At 31.6% G+C, this 19,532-nt stretch overlaps 1 long non-coding RNA gene across 1 annotated transcript; it reads right to left on the bottom strand.

The window, feature by feature from the left end:
* Positions 1-8,702: 8,702 nt before the first annotated feature.
* LOC140880547 (uncharacterized) lies at positions 8,703-18,300 on the bottom strand. Its single transcript, XR_012149675.1, has 3 exons — positions 18,195-18,300; positions 17,710-17,989; positions 8,703-9,677 (listed from the first exon to the last, which is right to left on the bottom strand). It is a non-coding gene; the product is annotated as an uncharacterized lncRNA (long non-coding RNA).
* Positions 18,301-19,532: the final 1,232 nt, after the last annotated feature.

Genomic DNA, 19,532 nt, shown 5'->3' with positions numbered 1-19,532 from the left:
AAGATATATTTATAGATCCACATTTGAGATTAGTTCAAAAATAAATACATCATCATCTACATCATCACACACTAATTTTCCACATTTTACAACTCAATATTCAACATTCAATATTCAACATAATATTAATAATAATAATATTTTTCAACACTCCCCCTTGTGATGATGATCGTGATATGATGATTGTCTTCATTACGTGTTTTATACTGCCTCGTTAAAAACCTTACTAGGAAAAACCCAGTGGGATAAAAATCATAGTAAGGGAAAAAAAGTGCAGCCACGTAAACTCCCCCTCATGTTAACATGAGTGATTCTTCACATATTCCGCAGATTGCGCATCCCAATGTTGTATATATGCTTTCTGAATATCGTCGTGGAAAGTGCCTTTGTGAAGAGATCTGATGAGTTCTCACTTGATTGAATATAACAGATATCAATATCTTTATTCTTCTCAAGCTCTTGAGTGTAGGCAAAGAACTTTGGGGGTATATGTTTTGTTCTGTCACTTTTGATGTATCCTTCTTTCATTTGAGCAATACATGCAGCATTGTCTTCATACAACGTCACAGGCTTCTTGTCTACTGATAATCCACAAGAAGTTTGGATATGTTGTGTCATTGATTTTAGCCAAACACATTCACGGCTTGCTTCATGTAGCGCAATAATCTCAGCGTGATTTGATGAAGTTGTTACAAGTGTTTGTTTCTGTGAACACCAAGAAATTGCGGTGCCTCCACGAGTAAATACATATCCGGTTTGAGAACGTGTCTTATGTGAATCAGATAAATATCCAGCATCAGCATAACCAATGATACTTTGATTGGTGTCTTTTGAGTACAAAAGTCTCAAATCTGTTGTTCCTCGTAGATAACGAAATATATGTTTAATTTCGTTCCAGTGCCTCTTTGTTGGATATGAACTGAATCTTGCCAATAAATTTACAGCAAAAGATATATCAGGTCTAGTGCAATTTGCAAGATACATAAGGGCACCAATGGCACTTAGATATGGTACTTCTGGACCAAGAATAACTTCATCATCCTCACATGGACGGAATGGATCCTTTCTATGTTTAATGATCTTACAACCATTGGAGTACTTAATGGATTTGATTTATCCATATTAAAACGTTTAAGGATCTTTTCTGTATAATTTGCCTGGTGAACAAAAATTCCACATTCTTTTTTTTCGATTTGCAAATCTAGACAGTACTTGGTTTTTTCAAGATCCTTCATTTCGAATTCTTCCTTCAAGTACATCATAACCTCTTGAATTTCTTTATTCGTTCCAATGATGTTTAAATCATCAACATATACAGCAATAATTACACATCCGGATGTTGTTTTCTTGATGAAAACACAAGGGCATATTGGATCATTTACATATCCCTTTTTCATCAAGTGATCACTTAGCCGATTATACCACATTTGGCCTGATTGTTTCAACCCATATAATGATCTTTGCAATTTTACAGAATAAAATTCTCTGGGTTTTGAACTTTGTGCTTCAGGCATCTTAAATCCTTCAGAGATTTTCATGTATATATCACTATCAAGTGATCCGTATAAGTAAGCTGTAACAACATCCATAAGACACATTTCCAAATTTTCAGACACTGCCAAACTAATCAAATATCGAAACGTAATTGCATCCATAACAGGAGAATACGTTTCTTCATAATCAATTCCAGGCCTTTGAGAAAAACCTCGTGCAACAAGTCTAGCTTTATATCTGACTATTTCATTTTTCTCATTTCGCTTTCGAATAAAAACTCATTTGTATCCAACAGGTTTTACACCTTCAGGTGTGAGGACTATAGGTCCAAAAACATTACGTTTATTCAACGAATCCAATTCAACCTGGATAGCATCTTTCCATTTGGCCCAATCATGACGAGTTTTACATTCACCAAAATATTTTGGTTCATGATCCTCATTTTCATTTATGATGTCACAAGCCACATTATAAGAAAATATCTCATCAATATCTTCTATGTCTTTTCGGTTCCATATTTTTCCAGTATTAATATAATTGATAGAGATTTCACGATTCTCGTCAGTTTGTGGTTCTGACAGAACATTTTCATCATCAAGTGTTTCTTCTGGAACACCATTTTCTATTTTATGATCATCGTGCTTCTCTATGCCTTTTCTTTTTCGAGGATTTTTATCCTTGGAACCGACTGGCCTTCCACGCTTCAGGCGTTTAATGACATCATGAGTGTCTTCAATCTGTTTCTTTGAAATTTCAATTCGAGCTGGGGCATTTACATAATGTATATATGATTTTGTCACCCCTTTTGTGTCTACAAATGCATCTGGCATTTGATTTGCTATTCTTTGCAAATGTACAATTTGCTGTACATCTTTTTCACATTGTTTGGTCATTGGATCCAAATGTAACAATGATGGTACATACCATGTGATTTCTTTTTCGATGTGTTTTTTTTCTCCCCCTAACATTGGGAATATTTCTTCATTAAAATGACAATCAGCAAAGCGTGCTGTAAACACATCGCCTGTCTGAGGCTCAAGATATCGAATGATTGATGGACTATCGTAACCGATATAAATACCGATTTTTCTTTGAGGACCCATTTTTGATCGTTGAGGTGGTGCAATAGGCACATACACCATACATCCAAAAATTCTTAGATGAGAGATATTTGGTTCTTTACCAAATGCAAGTTGCAATGGGGAGAATTTATGATATGCACTTGGTCTGATGCGAATTAATGCCGCAGCATGTAAAATTGCATGTCCCCATATAAAAATAGGGAGTTTTGTTTTCATAATCATTGGTCTAGCAATCAGTTGTAGACGTTTAATCAATAATTCAGCTAATCCATTTTGCGTATGAACATGAGCTACAGGATGTTCAACAGTGATTCCCATTGACATACAATAATCATTGAAAGTCTGGGATGTAAATTCTCCAGCATTATCAAGTCTTATTTTCTTGATTGTATAATCGGGAAATTGATTTCGCAATTTTATTATTTGAGCCATCAATCTTGCAAATGCCACATTCCGAGTTGACAATAAGCATACATGTGACCATCTGCTAGAGACATCGATCAATATCATAAAGTATCGAAATGGTCCACATGGTGGATGAATTGGCCCACAGATATCACCCTGAATACGTTCAAGAAATATGGGTGATTCAGTTTGGATTTTAGCTGGTGATGGTCTTATAATAAGTTTTCCAAGTGAACATGCTTTATATTAAAACTTATTATTCTGAAAGATCTTCTGGTCTTTCAGTGGATGACCATGTGTATTTTCAATAATTCTTCGCATCATTGTTGAACCAGGATGTCCCAATCGATCATTCCAATTTGTTAATATTGATGAATTATCCATCACCATATTTGATTCAATTGGACTTATATGTGTATAATGCAATCCAGTAGGGAGCATTGGTAGTTTCTCAACTACAAATTTATTTCCTGACTTATATGTGGTAAGACACATATATTTCTGATTTCCATCAGTCATTGTCTCAGTATCATACCCATGAGAATATATGTCATTAAAACTCAACAAATTTCTTTTCGATCGTGGTGAATATAAAGCATCATTTATCAAAAATTTTGTACCATTAGGTAACAAAAATTTCGCTTTACCAAAACCTTCAATCAAGTCTACAGGACCTGATATTGTATTCACCATTGTTTTTGTTGGTTTTAGTTCCAAGAAATATCTTTCATCTCGCAGAATAGTGTGCGTTGTACCATTATCCGGTATGCAAATTTCCATGATATTATTTCCATGTTTGCTCATAGTATTTTTCATATCAAACTTCACAAAAATGTAATAAAGAAAAATTAAGTACAATACAAATGTAAAATATAACATGCTTTATAATACAAAAATGCATGAAAAATACAAATTTGTTATAATCTAGTCCCACCAATCTTTTAATCAATGTCTTCGAAATCATTCAAAAAATCTGCAGCACTGAAACTAGTTGAACCAATTAAATGGTCACTATTTTCAACAAAATTGGTCTCTTTTCCTTTCCCCTTTATCGATTCTTTATAGAGCTTACAAAGGTGCTCGGGGGCTCGACAAGTTCGTGACCAATGTTCCGGAGTGCCACATCTATAACAAACACTCTCGGTTCTTTTTGAGTGATTTTTATTTTCACTCATGTTTTCATGCTGCCTTTTTAGTGGGTGGTGCGTGACGCTCTTTTGAGATGAGTTACTGAAATAACTATCTCGATTATTTTCATATCCACGACCGCATCCACGACCACGGTCATTTCTACGTCCACGTCCACGCCCACGTTCTCGACCTCGTCCACGACCAAAATCTGGTCAATTCCTTTGATTTTGGTTTTCATTTTTCATTACGACATTTGCTTCATGAAATGCCGTTGATCCAGTGGGTCGGGATTGATGATTTCTTACTAACAATTCGTTGTTCTTTTCCACCACAAGAAGACATGCGATTAGTTCGGAATATCTCGAAAATCCACGCACTCTATACTGTTGTTGTAGAGTTATATTCGATGCGTGAAAAGTGGAAAATGTTTTCTCAAGCATTTCCATCTCTGTGACTTCAAAGTCCACATAATTTTAATTGCGAGACTATTCGATACATCGCAGAATTATAATCACTGACTTTTTTAAAGTCTTGGAATCTCAACGTATTCCATTCATCATGGGCGGTCGGAAGTATCACTTCCCTTATATGCTCAAATCTTTCTTTCAGCCCTTTCCATAAAGTCATTGGGTCTTTTTCTGTGAGATACTCACATTTCAACCCTTCATCAAGATGTCGGCGCAAGAAAATCATAGTTTTTGCTTTATCTTGTGAGGTTGATATATTATTTTCTTTGATGCTTTCACTTAGACCCAATGACTCAAGATGCATCTCAACATCAAGAGTCCATGACATATAATTTTTTCCAGTGATATCGAGTGCAACGAATTCAAGCTTTGCCAAGTTTGACATGGTGGTACTAGAAAAATAACAATGCATTTTATTAGTTAATTTCCATTAATATGACAATACAAAATAATGGATAAACGATGAGTACAAGTAAGTGTACAAATAGAGAAAAAGCATGTGGTGAAAAATTGCTGGTGAGTACAAAACTCGTGAGCATGATGATCATAATCGTTATGAAAAATATCCTTAGAAAAGCCAAAAACTCCATCTTCTTCTTTTTCGAAAAAAACCGAGGAGAAAATGTTTTGAGATGAATAATGAATTTTGGTGTGATTGAAAATGAGTTTGAGTGAAAATATTTATAGGCCAAAAACTAGCCGTTTGTGACCGTTGGGGGTAAAGAAAAATCGAGTATGTGTCGAATAAAAATTTGTGATAATGATACAATGCATATAATGATAATCATAATTAAATAATTATGTATATCATATCACATTATTATAAGATCGGTGTCGTAGACAGCCTTTTATATAATATTGTGAAATTATACCAATATAGTTAGTATAAAGTCAGGTATAGTATATCATATCACATTATTATAAGATCGGTGTCGTAGACAACCTTTTATATAATAACATTAAATTATATATTAATATAGTTAATATATATACATAATAAATATATATCATGTTATTGTTTAAAAACCTTAGAGGCTTTTATACTTGTCGTATCCCTTACCGGGAGTGTGGGATGTCGTCTTAACATCCTCCCAGAATTTATAACAAGTTTTGAAAAAAAAACTTATTTTTTTCATAACATGATATTATATATTAATATATACACAATAAAAATATATAAACAGTAAAATAAAAATTCTTACTTGTTGAATATTTTTGACTTCTTCTTGTATTTTGGAGCGTCGGAAAATATAGAGAACCTTCGAGCGATCGTGCTGATAACGTGTTGTGAAAAAGTAAAAATTTATGGTAAAAAGTAAAAACTCCAAAACTCAAAATATATCAAACTCTACACTTCACAAATATTTTTTTCTCAATTCAATTGTATTTTTCATCACAAATAAAGACCTATTTATAGATCCACATTTGAGATTAGTCCAAAAATAAATACATCATCATCTACATCATCACACACTAATTTTTCACATTTTACAACTCAATATTCAACATTCAACATTCAATATTCAACATAATATTAATAATAATAATATTTTTCAACAGTTAATACATTTTTATATTTTATAATAATTAATATTACTTAATACCTTGTAACAATTTTCAAAACAAATAAAAAATACCTTGTAACAATTTTCAAAATTTTCTATTGATTTCAAATTAAATAAGCTGATGGGGTGTATATAAAGTGGAAAAAATAATGAATTTTAAAGATTATTGTGAAAATTAAATTATTTTTTAATGTCTTAGTTTAAGAATTCGTTATTTTTTATTGTTTAATTTAATTGACAACTGCCCTATAACACCACCTAGCATCTTGCTTGTGCAGTGTATGTATTTTTTTTTATACAAAAAATTATATTAATCTTTTTGAGATAACATTCAAATTAAAAAAACAATCTTTTTTTGTTAAATTAACGTATTTTTTTCGGATCTCTTCTTACTCGTACACATCTCTAGATTTAAATTTCGCATAAGTTAATAGGCTGACTCATGCGAAGAGGTACCCTTCGAGGTCAATTCTTTTTAAACTAACGTGTTTATTGTTGAATTTTATATCTTGACTAAATGGAATTATTATTAAAAAAATAATTTAAAAATCATATATTAGTTTATCTATAAAAAAATTTTACAAAAAAATAAATACTCAAAAAAATCAAAATTTGTGATTTTGTTTAAAAACTTATATTAAAGTTTTGTCGAAATATTTTGTCATTCATCTAAATGAATGAATTTCAAAAATTTTGTAACATGTTAAAAAAAATTATATCAAAATTTTGATTAAGATACATAAAAATAATATCAATTTATCAACGATCAAAATACCAAAATTTAACGACGATTTTTTTATTGAAAATTTTGAAAACGTATTTATTTAAAATTTACATATTATTTAATTTTTAGATAGTTGGGAGAACTAAATCTATCAATCTATCTAAATATATAAAAGTAACATAAAACTTAAAATTATAACCCAAATTAAATAAAATGATATAATCAATATATACACTTAAATGTAGTTTATATTTTCAAAACATCAAATTCAATATGATAAGATATAGATGAGTAACATATAGAAATGAATAATATGTTGTTTTGTATGTTTTTAAATTTGTAGAACTATTATGTTTATTATTATTATATAATGTTTTGAATGTCTTGTCAATTGCAAACAATTTTGGAAAATCCAGTGATCTCATCCAACCCATATAAAATGTAATCACGGGGCTATGCAATGAAATTAAGTTAAACAAAAAAATAAGAGAAACATTGACCAAGTACAAAATATGATTTTTCACATTTTGTACTAAACAACATTAACCTATATATGATATTTATCCGTTTATAATTATAATAATTATTATTTACCAATAAACTTTTTCATTTTTTTGGAACGCCGAACACATGCTTCCCAAAGAATTGAAGAAAAAGTGGTAAATCTGAGAGTTTTTCTCAAAGAATAATGTCATTATATATTTTCATACGTAATTATTATATAACTGACCTCGAAGAATATAAAAGAGGGGATTGCTGGTACTTTCACCAGAAATCTATTATCTTTTTCGATTTGGAGCTTCAATGTTGTTCAGTATTTTTCAACTTGTAGCTTTAACAAATCTTGATTGCAGGAATCTCCACACATATGCATTATGCAATGGTTCATATCCGAAAAATTTAACTCTACCTGTACAGATACTGCTTTAATAATGCATCTAATGATAAAAATTTATCAATATATGTGGAGTTCACTGAAAAAATATTGAACCCAGAGGATCAGTGCATATATACGTAAGATTTAATTTACCTTCATATCCTCGACCATGTTTGGATCACAACTACTTGACTCCATGTATCTCGGGTTGAAAAAGCAGCCAGCAGAATGAAGGAAAATGTGGAGGTGGTTCTTCCCAATCTCGTCAATTACTCTCAAAAAATCATGTAATTAGACTCCATATAGTTACATCCCTCTTTGATTTTTCCCTTGACCTAAGATATTATTTTGGAGACGAAACTAGTTTGCGGTTTATTGTTCTCATACAGAAAGTCTAATGCACGGACAAGAGGCATCATAGATTCCTTCAAAGTCATCGTCGCCTCTTTCCAGAAGAGAGCTTTTAACCAAGCCAACAAGTTGTTTGTCTTCAGTTAAAGTTAACATTCCCGAGGTTTTTCGATCACTAGAAATCAAACAATGTTTTTAACATTTACTTTTTTAAAACCATACTGTCCAGTGTTAAATCTGATACAAAATGTTTTAAAATGCAAGCACAAGTTTTGAAATGTTTTAAAGCACATAAATAAATTCCGCACAAAATCTATGATAATCCTAGCCTTAGCCAATGCATTTTCATTGCAACTCATGCAAGCGGATGCACTTACAGTCCAAAACACATGTTTGTACTTCTCCACTAGTCGTTTGCCAACTAATTTCATAGAAGCAAATATAACATATTAAAAATATTTATATTAAAGTTTTGATTAATAGGACACGTACGAAAAATTCTTGATGACATTTTTCTCTAAATTTTTTTAAAACATACCATTAAATTTATTTTAAATTCAAAATCATAGCGGAAATTAAATAAAATGATATAATCAATACAAACAGTTAAATGTAGATAAATTATAGAATCGAAAAAACTTTACATTTGGATGGTTTACAAGGATTCTGAAGGAAACAGAAAATTTGAAATGTTTCAAAGCACAAACATGATTCCTAACAAATTCTAAGATAATCCTCCCTTAGCTAATACATTTTAGACATAAACTTGTACATCTCCATGAGTCGCTTGTCAACTATTTTCATATAAGCAAAAATTGAATACATAATCACTTATTTTTAGAGGTTGCAAACACTACCTAAGTAGTGTTTGTGATTGTTTTTAGGAAGCACTTCTCAGCTTTTTTTTGGAAACTCCGAAAGAACTTCATCAAGGAATAATTGCATGGCATCAACATTGTTCACTAAAGATGAAATATCCTATGATTGTAGAGATTTCGACCACCTGAATCAATCCAACCATCTAACAAGATGCTGCAACCAGTAGTTTTTCATGTTTTTCCCATTTCCTCGACACATAGTTGCATATTTTGATGGCCTGATCCATAGAAGAACCTACCTACACCTTTTTTTTACCTCCCTCTCCGATGAATCTTCAGGACTACTGGTGCCAACTTCGGAACACATTCTTTTATTGGACAAAGAAGCCCACTTTTAACCACCGAGTTTTCTAATAGACAGTCCCCTTCAGATTTATCCGATTCAGTGTCTGCTATATTGATGTTGACATTACCCTTTGGAGGGCTCAAATTTCTCTTCAAATTATTCATTTTCTTTTCAAGCAAGACTGCCTCAAATACTTCTTTCACATCGACTGGAACCTTTAAGCAAGGCTTTACATCTTTTCCAACTGCTCCTAAATGGCATTTAAGGCGATGGAAACCGCTTACTATTTTGCCACAGTGGTTACATTTGACATTCTTCTTTAGTGGATCAATCTGAATGCCATGATCACAAACATTTATTATATCGTTGGATGCCATCTTTGAAGATGTCACTAATTTTTGCAGCTGCAACGCCCACCTACATGCCAAGAAATAAAATAATGCCGTCAAAATGTATTCTCAGAAAGGGAAAAAATAGCATGCACCAAAAAATGAATCGTCACTGCAAATCATCAAGCACAAGTTAGATGGTAAATATTTTCTTTGCTGATCCCAGCCAACTTTTTCAGTAATTAGAGGAAACGTAATAACAGAGTAAATCATCAGTGAGGATCATCAACAAAGTATGGCAGTTCTAGCATATGATAATTGCAAAACTCAAAAACATCACCGGTTGACTAGATCGAAGGAACACCATGTTAGTCACACTAACCTCTTACTTCAGATGGCCATGGCAATTTAGGATCTTGCCAAGCAGATGGCAGTCTTGTCAGCAAACAAAATTACAAACGACGCAGATATGCAGGAACATGAAACGATGATAGAGAAAAAACAGCTTTTGCGCTTCTGTTACACATTGATAAAAAGAACTATCAAAGAAGCAAAGTTACTAGCAGACAGGAAGGCCACCGACACTCTTGATACCAACTTTTGACACCTAGGCTAAGCAAGACAGAAAATGCGATACAAACACACAACTCTTCCCTTGTTTGAAAAATGGATGCATAATCAGGGAACTTCCACAAGTAGAACATTAGACTTTGACAGATTATTGTCACCCACATACGCAAAACCTTTACCACCTACGACAGCATTAACAACAAAAAAGACATGTTATTGGTTTGCCACCAACAAGGTTCACGATGTTTCGCAAACAATGCATTTTATCCAAATATTTCTCAAGGACATGGTCTAAGAAGTGGGGAACCTAAAACTTGTCGAGAACTGTAATAAACTAAAAACAATTCAGACAAATCAACACTAACTCCATCAAAATTCTCAACCTAACTTTGCCTTTTCTTGGTCTAATCGTATCTTTTACGTGCCAGACAAGAAAATAAGTCACTGTATAAATTCTTACATAAAAAAATTACTAACATAGACCTTTAAATACCATCAAAATAACAGATTATATCAAGTGACCAATGGATTTCCAAATTTAGTATCCTAATAACTGTTTAAAACCAATAATCAATCGGGTGGTTGCATCCACAGTCGTTATTCCGCATAAATAAGTAACACAAAGAAAAGCGAAAACTGTCAGCTCACTTTGATGGTGAGGATTACATGATTTCAATAAGATACAAACAGCAATCTGTATCTCTAACTCATGATTGTTCAAATCACAAATTTTTTTATAAAAAAATTCCTTTTATCAAGACTTTCAAGTTTCGGTCAGAGCCATAAACTTTCTTCCAGATCTATAACCTTATGTAATAATAAATTCTCATAGATTGCCCTTGATCTCTTGAAGAGGGGAAAAGGGATAAAAGCAAAAACCTTCAATAACCTCTATGCAATTTGATGCCGAAAAAAACAGTTTCAGTAACATAAACAAACAAATAGGCGCAAGTACAAACAAGAACAAAATGCAATCAAGTTCATTAAAAATTTTAAATAGAGAATCAAAAATAAGAAACGATGAATTTATTGGCAAAAAGTTTAAGTTCAATCACGAGCTCCAAATGTGGATCAAAATCTAAAGATTAAAAATTTATTTTTTCGTATGTGCCATAGATGAAGGGGTAGAGAATTCAGCCAGATAAGAGTACAATGGGAAAGTGATATGGTAATGAATAGTGCACTGATTACAACAGAACGTAAATCTGGACGTCCACTGATTATCATACATGTCAGCATTGCATAGAAAATTGTTCCTATTCATTGCCACTTCATCATTAATTTACAGGCAAGATTAGGATTTGGATTTGGATTTTGGGCATTAAACAGTCCACTCCCCTCCCTGTCCCCAAACAAGAAACGATCATTAAAAAAACTTTTTAATAAAAAGGACCACAATGTCTTTGGAATACTGAAGACGAGAAATAAAATTATGTACAAAAATCATTAATTTGATTATATTCCTTAATGGAGAGTGCCATTTTTTCAATCTAAAAATATACTTAAAATAGAAATTGGAAATATAGTAATTTTAGACAATCGAAGAGGCAAAGAAACATAAACAATTAAAAGTTTGACGACCGAATTTAACTTTCCAATTTCATTACCTATCTTGCTTCACCATACCAATGGTCATATCTTTATGACAGAAAATGATTGGAATCAACTCGGAGCGAGTAATGCACCAATAATTTTCTACGGAAATGACAATTTTTCCAATATCTTTGTATTGGAAATTATTTAATCATTTCCAATTCATAATTTGCAAACATTTCTTACGTCTTAGACCACAACAAAAAATATAACCAAGTTTGATAAAACACACTCTCACTCAACTAAGGTAAGATTTTGTCAAATCAGAAGTCTCGGAAAACATTGCTTGAACAATTGGACAAAAATGTCTTACACAAGCATATGTTTATTAGCACGAGTGTGCATTGACAGTGTTGAAACTTCCTATAAAAGATATAATAAAATACATATAAATTTGAAAAACTGCATATAATTCATTATAGGCTTACTGTATATTATAAATATAGTAATGTCATCAATAACAAAGTAACACACTTGAGGTCGTACAACAAATGCACACGTTACACAATTACATTGAGCTTCAGGCATTTCCTGCCCTTTTTATTTCATGGCTTCATCTAAACAGCCTTAGAGAATTTTAACTCAATGATGAATACCATCAATTAACTTAATCTATTATCTAATATTTTATATATAATTTTAAATGTGAATAAAAACCTCAATTCATGTATCAGGAGCCAGTTACTCTAAAAGACTCAATCCAATCCCCCAGTTCATCTTTAACTAGTTTTCAAGTATCCCTAGTCACTGAAAATTTCTCAAGAGTTGCCTGTCACTAGCATGACTGAAGTTGTGATATAAATGGAGCTTATGGTGAAACCTGAATGCAGAGGTTAAAAATAAAGCAACTCTGCGATAACAATAGAATAAAAAAGATTATAGAATTTGAAAAATAGCAACGTATGTTCTAGGTGGTAATCACTACGTATGATTTTACATCATGCGATTTTTTACAATCTAAGAAATTTCACGAGATCACAAGGTGATAATAGGACATAATAAAAATTCTTTGGAGGTTAGGACTTAGGAGTCTTGTGTATAGATAGAAAGCAGTATTTTAAAATCATACGTAATCACTACGTATGATTTTACATCATGCGATTTTTTACAAACTAAGAAATTTCACGATCATAAGGTGATAATAGGACATAATAAGAATTCTTTGGAGGTTAGGACTTAGGAGTCTTGTGTATAGAAAGAGAGCAGTATTTTAAAACCCAATTTCTCAAGTAATTAGGAAAGACACAAAAACAAATTTAAGGAGGATGCATTTGAGGGTGGGCGTGTGGTATGGAGCAGTGTTTTATTTTATTTTTGATAGGAAAATATATTATATTATAGTATACTAATAAAATAATAATTACAAAAAATGGACAAGTGGTCCGTGCGACTAACGCAAAACCCTCAACGTATGAAAACATCAATTCCCAGATAAATTTCAAAAGGAAAAAATCGTTAGCTCCATATGCTCCTTGATCCAGCTAGAGACCCTAAATTATATCTTGTCCCGGCAATCTTCTGAAGACTCTTCTAAATTGTCAAAAATCGTCATTTTCCTCTCCAACCAAACGGACGCACCAATACAATGAACAACAACCGTCCATAAAATTCTACCCCTTGTCCGCTCCAAATAAATCCTTCGTCGTTCTCGGAATCACCCAAACGAGGCCCAACTCCTCCGGTGCCTTGATCCAAAGATAGCTCGTAAAAGGACAATGAATAAAAATGTGTCTCCACCTCTTGCCGGCATAACACACACGAACTCAGACACAGAGAGCCTGCGGGTCATCTTCTTTACAACATCTCACGAGTTGGAAATTTCACCATATTTGCTATCCACGAGAGCACTTGGAGTTAACGATAATGCTGAAGTATTTAAGAATGTTCAAAGGTGGAGAGGCGGTTACTCAAACAGTACTTTGCACAAGGAAGAAATAGAATTTGTATTACATCATTAGAGAACTCTCAACTGTATGAAGTATTACAGGATAGACGGGTATGGCTGCTCAAGAAAACACTCCTATTGTAGCAAATAGAGTGTGGGATGGGACAGTGTTTGCCGGTTTCCTAAGTCCTAACACCTTTCTTTGATGCAGACCAAAAATGTTTCTAAGTTTGCCAGACTTAATGATAATGCTGATGTGTCTTAAGAATCTTTAAACGTGGAGCAGTTACTCAAAGGAACTCTGTATAAGGAAAAAATAGAGTTTATAATACTCATCACAGCACTCAAAACTGTATGAAGTATCAGGGGAGAGACGGGTATGGCTTCTTGAAAATCCACTCCATTTGTCGTAAATATCTATTTCTCCTACATCACAATTTTTTTCAACGAATAAACTCTTTCCTTTCAAATGGAAGACATTGATTTCTCATTAGAGAATAATTTCATTGGACTTAACCACTAAATAAAAAGAATACTTGGTATGAATTTGTTTGCTTCTAAAATTATAGGCTTCTCCAACGTCTCCCAAAAAATTCCATAAAATTTGAGAAAACACAGTTATTTACAGAAGTCCATTGAAGGAGAAATTACCCAGAAATTATCTGATTAACCCGTTATTGATTCACAATTAATTACTTCAGTTGGAAAGATAGGACCACGAGTTAAAAAAGCCTCGTTATGATGGAAAATGGATATTTCTTGACAAATTACCGTAACGCACATGTAGAGCATTAAGGAAGAAATATCAGGCATAAAATGAAGACAAGGTTACCCGGTGATCCAGTTATAAAAGACTAGTTTCGAACAAAGAAGGATCCACAATGATCCCAAGTTAATGAAGGCATTTTCTATTCCCGTATTTCAATGATCCCAAGTTAATTTTTGTATCTCTTCAAAGTTTATGAAGGCATTTGTTTTAAACATATTAAATAACATGAGATCTTAGGGTCCTTCTCTTTTGCTCAACCATTCCACGAGAAATAAGAGAAATCAAAATAGAAAGAAAAGAATCATGAAACTAATACAATCGCAGACTTGACTTATTCGAACATCGTAGAACTAACCAAAAAAAAATTACAAGATCTAAGACCTAACGGGTATGTGCATTTAGAGCTTGCTACGAATTGAGAAATCATACCTTTTTCTTTAGTAATATTGAACGTCATTGGATATAAAATTTGAGGGAACGGAACTCGGTTTTGATTAGGTTTGGACTGAAAAAGAAACTCTTGTTTGTGGATAAAGTATTGGGCACAGCTTGGCCCGTCGGATGAAATAATAGATTGATAACACGGGGATATCGAACTGAAAGGCATGGATGGATACCAGAAGGATATATAACTCCAGTTATCATAAAATTTGAAAAAAGAAACTCTGAATGAATAAGAATTTCAATAATGTACATTTTTATCAACACCTACTGATTTCAACTCGTCAGAGTGCTGTCAATATTTATGATGATGAGGAGTAGATAAGAAGTGCTAGTTGCAGTTTGAAACAGACTTAAATAATCATCCTACATCATGGAATATGGGCAGCGGAAGTTTGGAAGTAATAAATCAATCCAAGTTGTCAAATTAATAAGGGACTAAACTGCAATTTGAAATAATCTAATTAAAAATAAGTAAAAAGACAAATGGATTAAACTGTAATTTAAAAAGATGATTTTTTTGGAAAACAAAAAAAAACAGGGACAAAACAAAAACCAGACCATTACACATCTGTCTCTATTACGAGTTAGAAGCTAATAATATAGTAAGATGAGTACATCAAGGCTATCTTGGGCAATGAAAGATTCACAACAACAAATCAACAATTGATGTCACCTGTAAGAGCACTGTCCTAATGTACATATAAGGGCGGATATTTATCAATACAAGTCGAGTCGATTATTTTTTCAGTGGACCCCACATTTATTGATGAATGTTCAACCTTAAATGTATAATTAAGGCAATGCCCAAACAGGTAGCATGAAATATTCCCACATAGTCAAGTTTAATGAAATCCTTTATATTTCTATTCTCGGCATTCAACGAACACAAGCTAAATTTTGTAACTCTTTGAAGTTTATGAAGGCATTTGCGTCAAATGTAGTACGTGCACAAACAAAAATCACTGTTCTGCTTTCGAATGCCTACTAGAAATTTAGGACAATCATCTTGTCTATCATATAATAAATATCAAGATTATGGACTTTCGACTAATTTCATCCCAAAGTTAGCTCAATCTACATATAAGACTAATGTAACGAACCACCTCAAGCGCAGGACTGAACAAACGTCAAGTTTACAAGAAATTATTGGGTGGCCTAATGGACAACCCAACACATAATGGTAGGGATAAGATCGGATCGGAACTTGTCTCGTGACCCTCCTACCCATTTCCCGTCCCGAAAAGAATCGGGAGATTTTTTTCTCCCGTTCCCGTATCCGATATACTTTCGGACCCCGAATGTTCTGGGATCCCGTCAACTAGGTAGAGGATATCACGATGTTTTTTCATGTTCAAGGTTTTATTCAAAAAATCAATTTTTTTTTAAAAAAATTACTATTTAGAAACTTATATTCCTAAAAAATTCTTCAACTAAAAGCAATGTTTTCATAACCGGACAGGTGATCGAACTGATCTATCTTGAAAAAACTGTTCAACCGCTCGGACCGTTTTAACCGAACAGTCGAACCGAAAAAACGTTTATATAATATAATATAATTAATAATATATTTTAAATTTTAATTTTAAAAACCTAAAAGATGTATATAAATAGACAAAAAAATTTATCATCCTAGTTTGAAAAATAAATAACGATATAAATATATACAAAATATTAATTATAGTTACATATTTTTGCAAATTAATTAATAAATTAATTAATTAAAAAAACTCTAATAATACTAAAATAATATTTTTAACGATGTACAAATTACAAATAATCATGTATGTATATAATAAAATATTAAATTAAGGTTTTAAAATTAAAAAAAAATTCAAAATATCGGGGAACCGGTTCTCGACTGGTTCGACCGGTTTTGAACGGTTCTGAGCAATTCAATCGTTAAAACAGTTTTTGGAAGTGTTCCGGACCAGACCAATGACTGGTTTTCGGTCGAACCGACCGGTCCGGTTTTGAAAACACCGACTAAAAGCATAATAATAATATTAAAATATTTTGAACAATGCTTCAAAGTTTTGTCAAGAGATCGGATAATTATTAATAAAATGTTTGGGATACAAATTAATGGATAAATTTGTTAAATAGGTGAGCAAATTGCATAACTTATTCTATATATTTTGTTCTAATTCTAATTAATTAATTAAATAATTATAAATATGAATTAAATAAATTATTAATTAATTAATTTTTTAAGATAGCCAATAATAAAATGTTATTTTGGATTATTTCGGAATTCTACTATTCGATAATTTAAAAAATAATACAGTTATCTGAAATAAATCCACAATTAATTGTTATATAGGCTGAATCCCAATAACATTTGGCCCAATATGCTAATAAAATTATTAATAAAAATATATTATAATATTATTTCGGGTCCAGAATTCCTTCGAGAAAAGATTGATTCCGGAACCCTCTCATATGTACGGAAATGATCTCGAAAATTTGGGTTGGAAAAATTTTGGATCAAGATTTTTTCAGGACAAAAATGAAAAGGATTCGGGATTTCGGAAAATTTTTTCAGCCTTGCGAAATGGTGAATCTGAACTCTAATAACTTGTTAAGATCATGGACTTGGATTTATCATCACCCGGAAAGCTAGCTAAGGCGTGAGAATTGTATGTCGGGCGTGGGCGTGGGCGTGGGCGTGCCACTCCCAACATAAAATCGTAGTTAAGCCGATGTGGTGAGTCTTAACATAAACAGCTTTGCAGATTTAAAACAAACAATAAGATAATTGAAATGGGCACATAACATAAATATACTGATCAGGGGAAAAAAAGCTCTGATGATCAGACACATTGAAGGGTTAAAGAAGTAATAATAGCTGCGAAAACCAACCTCTTCAAAATAAAGCAACCAGCGATTTGCCTAGGCGCCCTCTTTATTATTTTCTGCAAGTAGAGCGACCTAAACGGGGGAAGGGGCCATACCCTTGGATATAAATTTTGAAATTTTATGTGTAATTTTTCTAAAAAATCAACCTCATCTTTTAACTTCCATCTCTCAATCACACCCATCATTAAATTCCGAAGAGCGCGAACGGCGGACGGTCGAAAATCGGCGATCGTACCCATCGCGAGAACTAAATTAGGGCAAAACCAATAGCTGGGATCATATGCTGCAAAGCCCAGAAACCAAAACTAATTAAATACACGAAAATTTTCAGATTTGATTCCACTTCATTCATCCTTGTCTCTATTTCGAAGCAATAATTTTTTTATTAAAACAAAAACATAATCTTCTCAAAATCACGAGCTTTCTTAAAATTATTATTATTAGCAATCAACAGAGGCAAAAACAAGAAAGAAATGTAAAAAGATAACCTCTCCGCCGCCGCCGCGGAAGCCATGGTCATAGAGTGTGAGGAAGCAACTGCCATCTTACGCCACCTAGGGCTACTCTTTTGTAAGAACGCTTGCATGCCGACACTGTGACACGTGTTGAATTAAAAAAAGATTCTTTTAATTTTTATTCATATTTTTAAATTTAATAATTAATAATAATACGTTTTAAATTTTTAATTTAATTTGGATTTGGATTAAATTAGCTCCATCTATATCTGTGTGTACAATAAACACAATGTATCAAAAGTTTTGATATAATAATAATAATAATAATAATAATACCTGTATATATAAAAGTGAAGTTTTTGTCATTTACAGTAAAATCCTATCAAAATTTTATTGCTAAAAAAAATTATTTTATTATATATATACAATTAAATTTGTTTCATATTATAAAATCCTGTCAAAATCTTATTGCTAAAAACAAAAATAAAATTTATTTTATTATATATATACAATTATATTTGTTTCATAACTTATGCTAAGAAGGGAAAAAATTAATGATTAACACTATAAACAATTTTTAATGGAGCTAAATTCATATAAAAACTTGTTTCAAATCAATTTTTGAAAAAAATTAAATATATATCCATAATCTTCGAAAAATGATATATATATATATATATATATATATATATATAGTATATATACTAAAATAACGAATTTTAAAGATTTTCAATTATTATTACATATAAAATATTCGATAAATTATATAATTTACCTATTTTAGAATCAAAATTTAGAAAATTTGCATAATCGAGGCTGTTGAATTTGCTTAAAAAGACTAATGTTATAAATGGAAAAAGGATAATAATTAATATTGTGAGACATTTTCAGTGGAGCATTATTCACGGTAAAATTTGATTTATTTTGATATATTTACTATATAATATATTATATATGATAAATGTTAATTAGTAAATGATATAGATACATATATAAAATTCAATATAATAACAATCTATTTTGATATTTTATTATATATGTGTGTATATATATGTATATAATATATCTATATATATATATAATTGAAGTTGTTATCATTTACAGTAAAATTCCGTTAAAATCATTTCAAAAAAATTCCCGTCAAACTTTTACTACTAAAAACAACAATAAAATTTATTTTATTATATTTATATAATTAAATTTTCTTCATAAATGACTTATGCTAAGAAGGAAAAAAGTTAATGGTTAACACTATAAAAAAATTTTAATGAAGCTAAATTCGCCTAAAAACTTGCTTCAAATCAAAATTTGAAAAAATATACATATATATACAAAATCTTCGATAAATTATATATATATATTATATATACT

This window comes from Henckelia pumila, chromosome 2 (genome assembly GCF_033568475.1).
Source record: "Henckelia pumila isolate YLH828 chromosome 2, ASM3356847v2, whole genome shotgun sequence".
Lineage (NCBI taxonomy): Eukaryota > Viridiplantae > Streptophyta > Magnoliopsida > Lamiales > Gesneriaceae > Henckelia > Henckelia pumila.
The sequence above is the reverse complement of the archived record's forward strand: the minus strand, read 5'-3'. Positions and strand labels throughout refer to the sequence as shown.